We start from the raw sequence: 12,766 nt of genomic DNA, 5'->3' as shown, positions 1-12,766 counted from the left end.
AAAGAATGATGTTAGTGAGAGAAGGACAAAAATGGACTTTAATCCACAGGTTTCTATCTTGTTCTCAAATGCAGAAGGGTAGCCCCTTCCCTCACTGACCACCAAAGCCAGCGGTGTAAGGTCTGAAACAGAGTTTCAAAGCCCCAAGGTAGAACAGACGGTAGGTATGAGAGATGGATACTGATGTGACACTGCCTGGATAAGCCACAGACTCTTTTGATGAGGGCCCTAGAGGTTAAAAACAGCGATGATACACATGAAAAGATGCCCCACATCACTAATCATTAAGGAAATGCAAATTCAACCCACAATGAGATACCACCTCACACCCGTTAAGATGGATACTATCAAAAACAAAACAGAACAAAACAACAGACAATAACAAGTGTTGGTGAGAGGGTGGAAAAATCGGAATTCTTGTGCACTGTTGGTGAGAATGTAATGGTGCAACCACTATGGAAAACAATACAGCAGTTCCTCAAAAGATTAAAAATAGAATTACTCTTTGATCCCAGAATTCCATTTCTGTCCATTGATAGATGAATAGAAGTTTTGGAATGTGATATATACATATCATGAAATATTATTCAGCCTTAAAAAGGAGGGAAATTCTGACGCATGGATGAACCTTGAGGATGTTACATTAAATAACCAGTTGCAGAAAGACAAATAGAGATGTGATTCCACTTATAAGAGGTACCTAAGGTAGTCAAATTCATTAAGAATGATGGTTGTGAGGAACTGGGGAGAAGGGGGAATGGGGAGTTACTATTTAATGGATAGAGAGTTTCAGTTTTGCAAGATCAAAAGTGTTCTGGAGATGGATTGCACACCAGTGTGAATGTACTTAATACTGCTGAACTGTACACTTAAAAATGGTTAAGATGGTAAATTTTATGTTGTCCATTTTATCACCATTTTTAAAAACGTTTAAATGGTGATAATACATATATGCATTCCTTTAACTGCTATTTGAGTGTTTCCTGAGGGTCAGGCATTGGAGAACACAGTCAGTAACTCAGCATACAAAAATCCTGCCCCCATGGATGTGACATTGTAGGGAAGGAAGACAAACAAAATAAATGAAATATACAGTATTAGATGGAGAAAAATGCTCTGGAGAAAATAGAGGGGTTAAGAAGTGTCAGAAATTGGGGTGGATTGGGAAGACCTAATCTCCAGGGTAACATCTGAGCAGTAGGGGTGAGACAGGGAGAGGACAGGAGGGAATGTAGTTCCCACAGAAGGAACAGCCACTGCAAAGGTGGGAGCCTGTCTGCTGTGTAGCAGGGGCTACCAGGAGGCCACTATGTTTGGAACTGAACGAGAGCGGAGGTGAGGGCTAGGGGCCGAGCAGACTGGCAAGGAGACTAAGGCCAAAGAGAGACGTCAGTGGCTTGGATGAAGGAGGTCAGAGCAGAGAGAATAAGAAAGGGTCATCTTTAGAGTAACAGAGTTTGTTGATGGATCAGGTGGAAAAGTGTGCAAAAAAGAGAGGAGTCAAGAAGGCCTCTAACACAGTGGTTCTCAACCAGGGGTGCTTTTGCCCCCAAGGGGACATATCTCAATACCTGGAGACAGTTTTGGTTGTCACAGTTGGGGAGGGGACACACTTTGCTACTGCCCTCTAGTGGGTGGAGGCCAGGGGTGCTGCTAACGCTAATACAAGGCACAGGACATGCCGCCACAACAAAGAACTGTCTGGTCTGAAATGTCGGTACATGGAGAAATCCTGCTCTAAGGTGTTCGACCTAAACAGTTAGACTAAATGAGAAAGAAACCTCGACTAAGGGGATTAATTTGAGGTCAGACTCCAGACTGGGAAACAAGGAGAATACTTATACCTAACTTTTATTAATATGCACAATACCTCAGGGACAGGGAGTAACACGTCAGATGATCCCATCTAATTGTCAGGATAATGCTGTGAGGGATGTTTTGACATCCCCCACTGCATAGACAGGAACATAGATGGTTTAATCACTTGTAGTGCACAGAGAAACTCGGATTCAGTCAAGGTCTGTGGTCTCTGAAGCTCAGAGCCCTAACCGTATGTCGCAGAGGCTTCCTAAATTCACCGTGTTTCCAAGTAAAGCCAACCAACAGAGGCAGTGCAATCAAAAGGCATATGTGCATATATGTACACACACACGTGTTTGTTTTTTTCAAAACATGAGTCCAGCAACATGAAACAATAATGTGCACTAAATTGATGCAACTAAGGTGCCAGATAACACTTTGAGCTACCAAAAACAGTGAGAAGGGTGAGATTCCCACCATCAGAGACCCGTCACCTGGCAGCTGGCTTTCCTACTTAAAGAGCAGGTGGTGGAAAGATTTCAGACCTCCTCTCAGTGTCTGTTTTTCTGGCCTCGAAGTTAACCTCCTGACTCGCCAAAGCCTATAGCCACCAGGGTGATTCTTAGATTTGCAAGAGAAATGATGAACAAACAAGTTGATTTCTCAGGAATTCAGACATCTGTGTGTGTGTGGAGGGGTGGGTGTTGGTGGTGGTGTTTGTTGACTTCGAAGTGGTGGCAGCTGGAAATGGGTTGGAAGAGAGGAGAGGGCAGCGAGGTTTAGCATTAGACTGACAGTGAAGGTCAGACGACCGTGCCTAATGTGTAACCAGCCTCCAGGCTGGAAAACAAAGGCCAAGGCAATCCCTTCTGCACGCAGTGACAAAGAGGGCAGCGTTTCTGTTTGTCTGCATTTCCACTCCTTCCCAGGACTTCTGAACCATGTTTAGCAAGAAATGAAAGGAAATGGCAGGCAAGAAAGAAACGTTGTATCCTCTCCTTCTCTACCACCACGCCATTTGCTTTCGGACTACTGGCTTTTTCTTAATTATTTCGCTCTTTTGCTTTTCAGTACATGTTTGGAATGCTAAGCGATATCTGGCAGACAGGGCTGGCTTTTAGCCTCTGAGTGAAACTCTCAGGATCATCCTAGATCGGTGATGGATTTGCTTTTTGCACTCCCCTCCCTGCCAGTACCCGGCATGTAGGAGACACTGAATAAATAAGACAATAAATTTAATAAGCCCACCTAACTCTATGTACTTTAAGGCTCAGATGGCATCTCCCCTCCTCCCTGGTGCCTTTGAGGACCTCTCCATTCACACAGGTCTCTTCCTCTGAATCCCATGATACCTACTGCCTGTGCTGCTCATTCATTCAGAAAAAAAATGTTTTTTGGAGCAATAAATACGTGCTTGTTACTGTGTTAGGAGCTGAGGAGGCAGCAGTGACAGACAAAAATCCCTCCCCTCCTAGAGCTGACTTTCTAGTCTATCATATTATTAAATATGTCTCCAAACACTGGTTATATTTTTGTGTATTTATTTGCCTCTACAAGTAGACTGTAAATTTTTTTAAAGCATAGACTTATATTCATTTTTTTGGTACCCTGTGCTTTGAATACTAGATCTTCAGAGCTGTAGGAGCTCATTAAATGTTTGTTTCAGAATTCAGGACCAGAGGCATTCTCAAATCCTGCCAGTAATAGACTTACAGGAAATCCATAGTTGGTGGTACCCACTCTGGATGGGTGATGATTTCCACTAGTTAGCAAGTTAAATTACCCACAAAGCGTGGGTTCATGAAATAAGTAGCATCTTCTCTAGCTTTAGGGAACACCATGGCTAGAGGGGAAAAATTACAAGATGAGATGAGCGTCACTAGTTAATGGCAGACTGAGTTTGTGCTTATCATTCGTGTTTTTCATCTCTTGTAAACTCTATAAGCTAGTTCTGTATCTGAAAAGTGGAGATTTTCCAAGTGGGCTGTGATGTTACTCACGTCCCATGAGATCACGTGTGGTGCAAGGACAGGCTGCTGTGATTATCATGGGCAGTTACTCGTGGCTTTGAGCAGAGGGAAGCCAGTGGTTACACAGTGGTTCAGGCAGCTTCTTGCCTGGAGAACTCTTGGTCTAAGAGCTTCTGTTTTAGAAAAACAGAGAACCGTTTGGGAAGCCCAAATCTCAGGTGGACCTTGTTAGCATCTATCTCTGAGACGTCAGTTAGGAGAAGGGTTGCAAGGGAGAACCGCCACTACCATCCAAAACAAAGTCTCCGTGTATCTGCTGATACTTTAGTTAGGGCGTTGTTTTTTACCCTAATTAAAGAAAGCTTGAAAATGCACCTATCCCTATGAAAAGTCATAATCAGCTCTAAGAGGAGAAACAACTCCTTATGAAATCTCCTGCAGACTTTAAAGGCTTCATTTGTACCTAAGACCAGACCACCCTAGATAAATCCATGCTTTGTAATCTGGTCCCATTTGTATAAAGAAGAAATATCTTAAATGCCAAATTCGTCTCATATCAGAGATTTCTACTTTTTAGTTATTTGATATGTATTTTCTGTTTAAAATAAATCCAAATATGTATCAAGTGATGGAAATTGTAAGGTTACATTTTTAGTCCTAAAAAGTATATTTAACGTCAAGTTTGGGCAAATGACAATATGCAGGGTTTATTTAGCTATAATCTTCCTTTTCATTAGTACCTTATCCAGTTTTGCTTCGGATATTGCCAGTGAGTAAACTCTCTTTTTCACTTCATCTGCCCCATAAGAACATATTCAACTTTAATTTAGCTCTAAAATTTTTTTTGAACGCTGGCCCAGTGTTAGGTGTTATGGAGGAACACCAAAATAAGATGAGAGCTCTATTTTTTGAGAGAAACTCCTATAATGACTTAATACAACTGGAATCCCAAGTAGCCGTACAAACTACAGTTAACCATTGAACAGCATGGGTTTAAACAGTGCGGGTTCACTTAGGAGCGGATTTTTTTCCAGTAGTAAACAGGCAGTACTACGCTATCTGCGTTGGTTGAATCCGCAAATGCGGAACCACAGATTCAGAGATAGGGAGGGCCAACTATAAGTTATAGGTGGATTTTCCACTGCTTGGAGGGTCGTCCCCCAACTCCCTCATTGTTCAAGGGTCAGTATATTATAGGGGCTGTCGTTACAGAGAAATAATCATACTCAAAACTAATCCGAGGTTACAAAACAAGTTGCCTAACCTTTGTATGCTGATTTATTTTCAGATTAAACTGTTTTGAATAGGTACGTATGTAAGATTATTTTTTTCAGAAGTTGTCTCCTCTTAGTTCCCGTTCCTGTGGCAGTTTGCCCATACTTTGGCTTTTGCACTTATCATATTGTACTGTGATTGTTTATTAAATAAATGTGTTAAATTAGTTGTTCAGTCTCTTCCTCCAGACACTAAACTCCTCCAGGCCAGAGGCCATCTTTCTCCTTCCTGCTCGCTTTTTGCATCCACAGTACCTAGCACCGTAGCTGGCACAAAGGAACATTCAGTGCATTTTTATCGAGTATGTACTTCAAATGTCCTGAGTTCATACCTATCAATAAGAGTTCTGATCATAACTCACTTCTTTCTCAGTACAAGGACAGAGTTAGAATACAAAGATCTTTTTCCTACTTATTAAATCAGGATTAGGTTTTTGAATAAGAGTTGGTTGCTTTATGTGTGTTGCATATAGAGTTGCTCTAAGTGAAAATAGAATTTTCCCGACTTATCTTCATACATTCAAAATAGAATGTCTAGCCCACATCTATTTTATATTTTCCTTGTAGTTTTTTTCTCATCTCTTTTTTCTCATCTCTTTCTCAGTATTTCATATGTATAATCCTTTTTTATTCTCCTTCATATGGCTGCCTTAAGCTACACTGACTTTAAGAGTATATTTGTATTCAGAGGCTCCAATGGTAAATAATTTCAACAGGATGAAGCTCTTTAATCCTGTTTTATATCTAAAAGGCATGCTCAACACTATCTTCTGCCATCTCTTGAGAATCCAGTTTCCTAAGGTTATATTCCTGAGACTGAATGGAAATTTTCAAAACCTAGAGTTCAAAGTTAAGTATCAAATTCAAACAAAGCCCAGACAATCCAGGCTGAGACTGATTTGTGCGGCCCTAAGCAGCAACAGTCTTCCAGTGGCTATTGGTATAATAACTGTGATTACAGCTTAGCAAAGTCAAGTTTCTCTCCTCTGGCCCCAAGCACTTGGAGCTGTTTTTCATACACAGAATTTTTCGAGAATGTAACATTCACAATAAAAACCACCAGAACATGATAGCAGATATCCGTGTAACTACTAGGTAGCAAAACAGTAGGATGCAATTTGAGACTAAATTCAGTTATGAATCAAAATCCTGTTGCTGAGACAGTAAACCAGCATCTAGGTGGAAACCTACTGAGTACAGCTAGTGGAGGAAGCTTCTAGTCACCAGCTCCTAACTTTCATGACCAACATGCCAAAGTCAAGTGGTCTTTTCTAAGCCTTTTTTTTTTTTTTTGGTCCATGAAATACAGAGATGAAAAAAAATTGTGATTTCTTAGTAAATATAATGAAAATTTAAAAATAAAAATAAATCAAGCAGGTAAGACACCCTTCAGCTGCTGGTTTACTGAAACTTCCAGCTAAGCGTTAATTCTAAAATCACTGATGGACCAAGACACAAGCACTCTCAGTACCTATTAGATTTTAAAAATACTTTTGGGGAAATTGGGTCTTTCTTCTTATGCTCTTAGGAAGCATATCTGCGTGACTGACTAGCATAACTGAAAGATCTGTAAGCACTTTATCTGCCTCATTTCTGGGGGTTATTAATTAATTAACCTATATCTCTGTTTTTTATTTAGAATTTCCAGTGCTATAATGGTAATGGATTAGTGCACACCCTTGTTTCTGGACCATGTGGCAAGTTAGAATTAAAGTCACCTGCCCTTCACTGTAATCAGTACAGATAAATGCAGGAATTACCTGCCATAAGGAGCCAGCTTTCATTCCTGAAAGTCCAGGATGAGATGTAGACCAAATAAATGTGAATCTACAAGATCAACTTATTCTAGTCCTACAGCCCCTTAGTCAGCCCTTAAACTATAAATACAATGGAAAGAAAGAAATAAAAATCCAGATAAAATAAATACTTAATAAGGACTTTGAGAAACATAAACAGACAGATTTTTTTTTTTCAGAAAGGGTTGCTATAATACTCTGACTTCCAAATGTGCAGATTCCATTTCCTCAGAAGTTTGAATCATCTTTATAATTAGAGATGGAAGAAAATAAGCCATTTCTGTAAGTCCGATCCTAGACATGATAGGACTCATTAACTATTTTTCTCTGAAAGGGGCTTGCACAGTCCACAGACTGTTGGTCTTTGCTCAAAATGCATCCTGTGGAAAGGACTCTGCTGCCCTCTACTGTCACTAAAAGTAGGGGACACAAAGGAACAGAAAACATTAGCCCCTGTGAATGAGAACCTCTGATGGGAACCTCTCATCACCCGAAGGCCAGGCAAGTCAACGCCCCTTCTGAGGGAAAAGACCCTTGTAAAGATCCTTGAGCTGCAAGCCAGTCCAGTCTTTCAACCTAACTGAAGGATGTGATACAAACAAAGAGGGAGCTAAGGCAGCTTTGAAATGCCAAGCCCGGGAGATGAAATCATCCATCTAGGTGAGCAAACTTTTTTTTTTTTTTAATTGTGCATTATCCCAAAGGTAGGTTATAAGAAAATACAAAAACTAATTCCACCCATCCATCCATGTATTTCCACAGTAATAAAATAGAACAGCAGAGGACACAATACCAGTTTAACATGCTATGAAGAAAAATAAAACAGAGTAAGGGCATATAGAGTGGTAGAAATACACAGAGTAGTTAGGGAATATTCCTCTGAAGCAGTCAAGAATGAAATGAAGAAGCAAGCCATGGGAAAATGTGGGGCAAGAACATTCTAGGCTGAGGAGACAGCCACTGCAAAGGCCCTGTGGTAGGAACATGTTGGGGTGTTTTAGGAAGAACAAGGCTGATAACTGAAGTGTGGTAACTGGGAAGGTGAGAATGAGGCTAGAGAAGGTGGCAGAGTTCAGATTGTCAAGGTCAGCACTAATAATCATACAATGTGAGCCACATAAGCAATTTTAAAGTTTCCAGTAGCCATGTTAAAAAAGAATAAAAAGAAATAGATGAAATCAATTTTAATTATTTAACCCAGTATATCTAAAATATTATGTAATCAATATAAGAAACACTGAGATATTTTATTTTTTTCTGTACTGTATCTTTCAAATTCAATGTGTATCTTAAACTTACATCACACCTCATTTGAACTAGCTACAGGTCAAGTGCTCAATAGTCAAGTGTAGCTATCGCTCCATTTAAAAATTTTTGTTTTATTCTAGGTATGTTTACATTCTTTTTGTATTTAAGATCATTTTCTTACCTTTTGGAAGTGACCCAGTGGTGATCACCGAATGATTTCAGTAGAATTCAGTGGAGAATAAATGAGCAGGAAGCCTTGCAGCTGAAAGGGACTCTCAGCTAACCTTGAATCAGCAAGCTGGGTTTATTTCAGTTGTTTTACTTGGGGAACAAGGTGGGTGGAATTTAGTCAAGCATGACATTGGAATGTTTAGATAGCAATAAATTTTTTATTGAAATAGACTTGACATGTAATATTATGTTAGTTTCAAGTGTACTGCATAGTGATTTGACTTTTCACACATTACAAAATCACTACAGTTAAGTCTAGTAACCATCTGTCCCCATACCAAGTTATCATATTATTATTGACCATATTCCTTATTCTGTATATTATATCCCTGTGGCTTATTTATTTTATAACTGGAGGTTTGTACCTCTTTTTTTTTTTTTTTTAATTTTATTTATTTATTTATTTATTTATGGCTGTGTTGGGTCTTTGTTTCTGTGCGAGGGCGTTCTCTAGTTCTCTAGGCAAGTGGGGGCCACTCTTCATCATGGTGCGCGGGCCTCTCAGTATCGCGGCCTCTCCTGTTGCGGAGCACAGGCTCCAGACGCGCAGGCTCAGTAATTGTGGCTCACAGGCCTAGTTGCTCCGCGGCATGTGCGATCCTCCCAGACCAGGGCTCGAACCCGTGTCCCCTGCATTGGCAGGCAGGTTCTCCACCACTGCGCCACCAGGGAAGCCCCGAGGTTTGTACCTCTTAATCCCCTTCATCTCTTTCTCCCAGTCCCCCTACTCCCCACCCACCACCTCTGGCAGCCACCTGTTTGTTCTTTGTATCTTCAAGTCTGTTTTCATTTTGTTTTATTAGATTCCACGTATAAGTGAGATCAAATGGTATTTGTCTTTCTCTTTCTGACTTATTTCACTCAGATGATGTCCTCTAGATCCATCCATGTTGTCAGAAATGACAAGATTTCATTTTTTTAATAGCTGAGTAATATTCCACTGTATGTATAGATAACAACTTTTTTATCAGTTCATCTCTTGATGGACACTTAGGTTGCTTCCATATCTTGTCTACTGTAAATAATGTTGCAGTGAACATTGGGGGTGCATGTATCTTTTAAATTAGTGTTTTTGTTTTCTTTGGATAAATACCCAGAAGTCAGATTTCTGGATCATACGGTAGTACTATTTTTAATTTTTTGAGGCACCTCCATACTGTTTTCTGTAGTGGCTGCACTAATTAACAATCTCACCAACAGTGCACAAGGTTTCTCTTTTCTTCATATTCTTACAACACTTGTTAATTGCTGTTTTTTTAGTGATACCCATTCTGACAGGTGTGAAGTGGTATCTCATTGTGTTTTTGATTTGCATTTCCCTGATGGTTAGTGATGTTGAGCATCTTTTCACGTGCCTTTTGGCTACTGTCCGTCTTCTTTCAAAGAACATCTCTTCAGATCCTCTGCCCATTTTTTAATTGGGTTGTTTATTTTTCTGATGTTGAGTTATATGAGTTCTTTGTATATTTTGGATGTTAACTTCTTATCAGATATATTGTTTGCAGATATCTTCTCTCACTCAGTGTGCTGCGTTTTCATTTGTTGATGGCTTCCTTCACTGTGCAAAAGGTTTTTAGTTTGATGTAGTGCCATTTCTTTATTTTTGTTTTTGTTTCCCTTTCCTAAAGAGGTAGGTCCAAAAAAATATTGGTAAGACCAGTGTCAAAGACCATACTGCCTATGTGTTCTTCTGGGAGTTTTATGGTTTCAGGGCTTACATTTAAGACTTGAATCCATTTTTTGTCTATTTTTGTATATAAGTGAAAGAAAGTAGTCCAGTTTCATTGTTTTGCATGTAGCTCTTCAGTTTTCTCAGCACCATTTATCAGAAAGGTTGTCTTTTCCCTCATGAATATTTTTGCCTCCTTTGTCATAGATTAATTGACCATATATGCATGGATTTATTTCTAGGCTCTCTGTCCTGTTCCACTGATCTATGTGTTGGTTTTTGTGCCTGTACCATACTGTTTTGATTATCACAGCTTTGTAGTATAGTTTGAAATCAAGGAGTGTGGTACCTCCAGCTTTTTTTTTTTTTTTAATTTAGTATTATTTTTGGCCGCATTGGGTCCTTGTTGCTGCGCGCAGGCTTTCTCTAGTTGCGGCGAGCGGGGTCTACTCTTCTTTGCAGTGTGCGGGCTTCTCATTGCAGTGGCTTCTCTTGTTGCAGAGCACAGGCTCTAGGCACATGGCTTCAGTAGTTGTGGCTCGCAGGCTTCAGTAGTTGTGGCTCGTGGGCTCTAGAGCAGGCTCAGTAGTTGTGGTGCACAGGCTCAGTTGCTCTGCGGCATGTGGGATCTTCCCAGACCAGGGCTTGAACCTATGTCCCCTGCATTGGCAGGCAGATTCTTAACCACTGCACCACCAGGGAAGCCCTCCAGCTTTATTTTTGTTTCTCAAGATTGCTTTGCCTTTCCAAGGTCTTTTGTGGTTTCATACAAATTTTAGAATTATTTTTCTAGTTCTGTGAAAAATGACTTCGGTATTTTGACAGAGGTTAAATTGAATCTGTAGATTGCCTCAGGTAGCATGTTCGTTTTAACAATATTCATTCTTCCAGTCCATGAGCATGGTGTATCTTTCAATTTGTTTGTGTCGTGTTCAGTTTCTTTCATCAATGTCTTGTAGTTTTCAGAGTAGAATTCTTTTACTTCCTGGGTTAGATTTATTCCTAGGTATTTTATTCTTTTAGATGCAGTTGTAAATGGGATTGTTTTCTTAATTTCTCTGATCATTATTAGTGTATAGAAATGCAACAGATTTCTGTATATTAATTTTGTATTCTGCAACTTTACTGAATTCATTTATTAGTTCTACTAGGTTTTTGGTGGTATCTTTAGGACTTTGTACATGTAGTATCATGTCATCAACAAACAGTAACAGGTGGTTTACTTCTTCCTTTCCAATTTGGATTTCTTTTATTTATTTTTCTTGTCTGATGGCTAGGACTTGCAACAGTACATTGAATAAAAGTGGTGGGAGTGGGAATCTTTGTTTTGTTCCTGATCTTAGAGGAAATGCTTTCAGCTTTTTACCACTGACTATGATGTTAGCCGTGGGCTTGTCATATATGACCTTTGTTAGGTTGACGTATGTTCCCTCAATACCCATTTTGCTGGGAGTTTTATCATAAATGGATGTTGAATTTTGTCAAACTTTTTCTGCCATTATTGAGAGGATTATATGATTTTTATTCTCCAATTTGTTAATATGGTGTATCACATTGATTGATTTGTGGATATTGAAAAATCCTTGCATCCTTGGGATAAATCCCACTTGATCATGGTGTGTGATCCTTTTAATATATTGTTGAATTTGGTTTATTTAATATTTTGTTGAGGATTTTTGCATCTATGTTCATCAGTGATATTGGCCTGTAATTTTCTTTTTTTGTAATATCTTTGTCTGGTTTTGGTATGAGGGTGATACTGGCCTTGTAGAATGAGATCAGAAGTATTCCTTCCTCTGCACTTTTTGGAATAGTTTGAAAAAGATAAGTGTTAACTTTTCTCTAAATGTTTGGTAGAATTCACCTGTGAATCCATCTGGTCTTGGACTTCTGTTTGTTGAAACTTGTTTTATTACTGATTGAATTTCATTACTGGTAACTGGTCTGTTCATATTTTCTATTTCTTCCTGGTTCAGTATTGGGAGATGGTACATTTCTAGGAATTTGTCCATTGCTTCTAGGTTGTCCATTTTATTGGCATACAATTGTTCGTAGTAGTCTCTTATGCTCCTTTGTATTTCTGTGGTGTTGGTTCTAACTCCTCCTTTTTTGTTTTTTATTTTATTGATTTGGGCCCTGCTTTTCTTTTTTTTTTTTTTTTTTTGAGTCTGGCCAAAGGTTTATCAATTTTGTTTATTTTTTCAAAAAACCAGCTCTTAGTTTATTGATCTTTTCTATTGTTTTTTAGTCTCTATTTCATATATTTCCTCTCTGATCTTTATTTCTTTCTTTCTACTAACTTTGGATTTTGTTTGGTTTTCTTTTTCTAGTTCCTTTAGGTTTAAGGTTAGGTTGTTTATTTGAGATTTTTCTTCTTTCCTGAGTTAGGCTTGAATTGCTATAAACTTTCCTCTTAGAACTGCTTTTGCTGCATCCCATAGATTTTTGGATCGTTGTGTTTTTGTTTTCATTTGTCTCCAGGTATTTTTTTACTTTTCTCTTTGATTTCTTTAATGATCCATTGGCTGTTTAGTAGCATATTGCTTAGCCTTCACATGTTTGTGTTTTTTGTACTTTTTTCCTTCTAGTTGACTTCTGGTCTCATAGCGTTGTGGTCAGAAAAGATGCTTGATATTATTTGTGTTGTTAGATTTACTGAGATTTGTTTTGTGGCATAACCTGTGCTCTATCCTGGAGAATGTTCAGAGTGCACTTTAAAAGAATGTATATTCTGCCACTTTGGGATGGAATGCTATATATATATATATATATATATAT

Source organism: Balaenoptera ricei, chromosome 11, assembly GCF_028023285.1.
Source record: "Balaenoptera ricei isolate mBalRic1 chromosome 11, mBalRic1.hap2, whole genome shotgun sequence".
Classification (NCBI taxonomy): Eukaryota; Metazoa; Chordata; class Mammalia; order Artiodactyla; family Balaenopteridae; genus Balaenoptera; species Balaenoptera ricei.
This window is presented reverse-complemented; position numbering follows the sequence as displayed.